The following is a 5607-nucleotide window of genomic DNA, read 5'->3' on the forward strand; positions in this document are numbered from 1 at the left end:
TTTGACCCATCTGCGAAAAAAGTCGGAACAATAGATAAGCTTCCAGCATAGTCATCTAAAAAAATTTTTCTTTTGTTTTTGAATCTTTGATAATAATCAAAAAAATCATCATTATAAAATAGAAAATGTTATGTTTTTATTGCACATCTACATGCCAAAACCTCTTGTTTGGGAGATCCCCAAAGAAGATCAAACTAAGAGAAAAACTTCCAGCATAGGCTAAACAACGAAATTTTCCATTGTTTCTCATGGTTCATCTGCTGATATGAAAAGAATACTATCATGATACAACATATTTGATTTTTAAACATCAATAGACATGCAAAATGTTTCAATTCAAACCATCTTCAAAAGAAATGGGACTAATAGAAAAGCTGCCAGAATAGGCTAAAAAACAAAATTTCCCAACGTTTCTCATTTTTCATCCACTGATATAACAAAACAATACTATGATATAAGAATTTTTTTTTAAATTAATAGTCATGACAAACGATTTAATTCGGGCCATCTTCCAAGACAAGCGATCTAAAATAAAAGATTGGCATACAGGTCTAAATCATAAGATTTCCTAATAATCAATAACATTCAAAGAATCACCAAATTTTGCCACCGAAGAAGTACACAATTTTATTGTAGTGCGATGTGTTTTAAAATGTATAATTAGGTTGCGTAAATCCTTAGCAATATTTTTTAAAAACTTGTTTGTTACAGCCTTGAGGAAGGATCAATTTCTGATACCGGAACATCAGATGTAAATAAAGGGATTTGGAAATAGACCATATGAAAGGCCTCGAAGAAGCATTCATTCAATTGTAATAATCTTTGATAATAGCGGTCGCCAAAATAAATCCTATTAGTTTTTAACTTTTTTTGTAAACAAGTGATCTAAAAGAAAAGATTAGCATAGTGGTCTAAATCATAAAATTTCCTTATTTTTCTATAATAAACTGGAGCATAGAACATGCTAATAGAAAACCTTCCAGCGTAGTCGTCTAAAAACTAAATTTCCTCATTTCTTTTGTTTTTCAATCTTTGATGACAATAAAAAAACATCATTATGAAATAGAAAATCTTATGTTCTTATTGCATTTCTAAATGCCAAAACTTTTTTATTCAAGACATCCCCAAAGAAGATTAAAATAAAAGAAAAATTTCTAGCATATGCTAAAAAACGAAATTTCCAAATTTTATTATTTTTCATTCACTGATATAACAAAAGAAAAATATGATATGACGAATTTTATTAAACCTGAATAGATATGCCAAATGTTTTAATTTGAGCCATCTTTGAAGAAAATCGGAATAATAGTAAAGCTTCTAGCATAGGCTAAAAAGCAGAATTTCCCAATTTTTCTCATTTTTATCCACTGATATAAAAAGACAATACGATTATATAACAAATTTTATTTTTAAACCTTAATAGACATGCCAAATACTTCAATTTGAGCCATCATCGAAGACAGTCGATATAAAAGGAAAGACTAGCATAACTGTTTAAAACATAAAATTTCATTATTTTTCTATGCTATACTATGACAAAGACATGTTTTTCGTATATCGACATACCAAGACCTTCCATTTGAGCCATCTTTGAAAGAAATCAGACTAATATAAAAACATCCATTATAGTCAAATAAAAACAAAATTTCCTCATTTTCTTGTTTTCCAATTATTCATAACAAAAAAAAATCACTATGAAATTGAAAATGTCATATGGTCATTACATCTCTACATGCCAACACCTTCAATTTAAGCTATCTTCGATGAAAATCAGATAACGTTTAGGGTATGATAAACCTTGTACAAAAAAGAAAAAGTTTTTCTAATATAATTAAACATAAGAGAACTCAGTCAATCATTAAAAAATAGATTGATGCACAATTCTGACTGATAGTCTACATGCGAATAAAAAAAAACTCAACTATTTTAATTTAATTTCGTTTATCAGAAAGATGAAGACCGGATCCGAGAATGGGAACACAGGAAATATAATCACCAAGGCCTCGTCAAAGTCTGTCTTTATCGGAAAGTAGCATAAGGATTGCCTCCATAAGCTGTGATTCATGTTAGTAAAACGATCATTGTAATCCAAGGTTTTCATCTTAATCGAAGTAATGTCTATATTCAGAGGGGAAGACCACCATAAGTTTCTTGAGCATAATTGCAAAAGGCTTATGCGATCACGTAGGAGTTCATGATGCGTCAAGTCTTCTCAAGTATCGGGATTTACAAGTGTAATGTTTTCTCGAACCCGATATCGTCACCATCAGACTAATAAATCCCGTTAATTTTTTTATTTATTCCTGACCACCTCTATTCTTTGGTTCATTAATATTCAAGATTAATAGATCTAACGCTGAACTTTAAAAGAGATTGACTTTCACTACATAGGCTACATGGGATCTATGCTTAAAATTCATGGGACTTGAAAGATCTTAATTTCTAAGATAAATAGTGCAGTTGCATGATTTGCAAAAATTGCATTTTCAATAATAAACTACCTAGTCTTTACATTATGGAATGAAAATGTTGTCTAAATACATTATTTGGAAAATGAAAAAACTGGATAGTAATATTTTAAATATTACAAGGACTTTGAGTTGTTGAATCGCTTCTACCAATCAAAGTAGAAAATCGAAGGTTGATTTTAATTGCTTTATAGTCAAAGTGGTTATATCTATTTTTATATTATAAGTTAAAATTATAAAACAAATGAAACTTCGTCTTTGCAACAAGCTTCTCTAAATTAAAAAAAATTTTAAGTTTCTAGGACTAACAAAACATGTTCAATAAAACTTCGAACTGACTACAAAATACTTGACTCTTTAACTAAAAAATTTCAAGTTTCAACCAACAATGTAATAGGTAAATTTTTAGTTTCATAAATTTATTTTTAACAAAAAAAAACGAATTTTCAACAAAATAGTTAATCTTTCAACCAAAGAGATGAATTTATAACTATAATAATAAATCTTCAATTGAAGTAGTTAAATTCTCAATTAAAATAATTAATTTTCAAGACAAAAATGAAACTTTTAAGCAGAAGTGGATTTTCAACTAAAATGATGAATCCTCGAACAAAAAGAAATGAATTTTTAACAAAGGAGTTCTACTTTTAACGAATTAGTAACATTTTTAAATGAAAAAGACGAATTCTTAAAGAAAAATCTAATATTTGATATTTCAACCAAAACAGATTTTAATTTTAAATAAAAAACAGTTGAATTCTACAAAAAAAAAAACAGAATTTTATACTAAATAGTGCATTTTGAAATTAAAAGAAAAATTTAATGAAGGAGTTTAACTTTTTAACAAACAGTTGAATTTTCAACTAAATAGATAAACAAACAAACAAAAAAGATAAATGTCTAACCCAAAATGGGATCATTAAATTTTTAAATAAAAAATTTAAGTTTAAATAGAAAACACGAATCTTCATCCAAACTAAAATCCAACCAAAACTGGAATAGATACATTTTTAATCAAAGAGACGAATTTTCAACTAAAATGATAAATTTTCAACAATAAAAATTAAATCTCAACAAAAAAGTTAAATTTTTATCTAAATTGGTGAATTTTTAACAAAATAGTGGAATTTTGAATCAAAAACAATAACTTTAAGAATGATCTTTCAAGCAATAATACTTGGATTTTTTTTACAAAAGAAATTCAGCGCAAAGAAATTTTTATTTTAAATAAAGAAACAATTGGAAGTCAATCAAAAAGACGATATTTCCAACCTAACCTTTCAATTTTCCAAAGAAAAAGAATACTTATGAACAAAATAATTTTTTTTTCAAAGAAATGTTAATTTTTAATAAGAAAAACTCATTTTTAACCAAAAATGTAAATTTTAGACCAAGAAGATTAATCTTATACCAAAAAAGATGAATTTAAAAATAATACATGAATTTTTAGCCAAGCAGTTGAATTTTCAACTAAAAGATAACTTTTCATCCAAACAGTTGAATTTTTAACTAAAAAGTTTAAAGTTTCTATCAAAATAAAGAACTTACAATTTTATTGTAAAAAATTTATTTTCTACAAAAATATCTAATAATCAGCAAAATAGTCCAATTTTTAATCAAGAAAATGAATTTTTAAATAAAATGATGAATCTTCGATTGAAATAGGTGAATCTACATTTGAACAATGAATTTTGAACAACAACACAAAGAATTTTTAATAAAATTATTAAATTTTCAAATAAAGAGAGGAATTTTCAACTACAACCAAAAAAATAAAAAATGAATCAACCAAGAAGATTACGTTTCTACAAAAAAATTTGTTTAAAGAAATTGATAAATTTTTAAGCCACTAGTAGAATTTTCAAATAAAAAAGATAAACTCACATTCAACAATATATTTAACTAAAATCAAGACTCTTCAACCAGAAAAAAATAAGAATAAAAATTTCACCGAAATAACAGTTGGATTTTCAATTTCAAAAAAAAAAGAATTTCCATAAAAACAAAAAAGAAAAGAATGATTTTAACAATATAGTAAAATTTTTAAGCATTGTTTCATTTTCTAAATTCCAAACTTTAAGAGCGATATTGAGAGCGAATTATTAATTTATAAATAAACTTTCTTTGACATTATAAACATATTAATATATACAAATGTTCTTTAGTTCTTTTTTTCAATCTTTTGAATCCTAAACACGATATTTTAATCCGTGTGCACGTAGAGAGCGCAAAAAAAATGAAAATAATTTTACACATTCATAATTTTTTTAAAATTATTACTCAAACTAAATATACAAACAGAATTTATTGTCTCATTTCCTAAATTCCAAACTTTAAGAGCGATATTGAGAGCGATTTATCAATTTATAAATAAACTTTCTTTTTTTTTAATCTTTTAAATTCTAAACACGATATTTTAATCCGTCTGGACGTAGTGGGCGCAAAAAAAATTAAAATAATTTTACACATTTATTTTTTATTCGGATAATTTTTTTTCAAATTATTACTCAAACTAAATATACAAACAGAATTTATTGTTTCATTTTCTAAATTCCAAACGTTAAGAGCGATATTGAGAGCGAATTATTAATTTATAAATAAACTTTCTTTGACATTATAAACATATTAATATATATAAATGTTCTTTAGTGCTTTTTTTCAATCTTTTGAATCCTAAACACGATATTTTAATCCATGTGGACGTAGTGAGCGCAAAAAAAAATGAAAATAATTTTACACATTTATAATTTTTTTTTAATTATTACTCAAACCAAATATACAAACAGAATTTATTGTCTCATTTCCTAATATTCCAAACTTTAAGAGCGATATTGAGAGCGATTTATCAATTTATAAATAAACTTTCTTTGATATTATAAACATATTAATATATACATAGTGCTTTTTATTTAATCTTTCCAATTCTCAACACGATATTTTAATCCGTGTGGACGTAGTGGGCGCAAACAAATGAAAATAATTTTACACATTTATTTTTTACTCGGATAATTTTTTTTTTCAAATTATTACTCAAACTAAATATACAAACAGAATTTATTGTCTCATTTCCTAATATTCCAAACTTTAAGAGCGATATTGAGAGCGATTTATCAATTTATAAATAAACTTTCTTTGATAT

The 5607-nt window shown here is 25.4% G+C and overlaps 1 protein-coding gene across 1 annotated transcript in view; it reads right to left on the reverse strand.

The window, feature by feature from the left end:
* The window catches only part of LOC117167851, a 435057-nt gene that overhangs the window by 58266 nt on the left and 371184 nt on the right, over positions 1–5607 (reverse strand). The window lies entirely within an intron of this gene.

Source organism: Belonocnema kinseyi, chromosome 2 (assembly GCF_010883055.1).
Source record: "Belonocnema kinseyi isolate 2016_QV_RU_SX_M_011 chromosome 2, B_treatae_v1, whole genome shotgun sequence".
Classification (NCBI taxonomy): Eukaryota; Metazoa; Arthropoda; class Insecta; order Hymenoptera; family Cynipidae; genus Belonocnema; species Belonocnema kinseyi.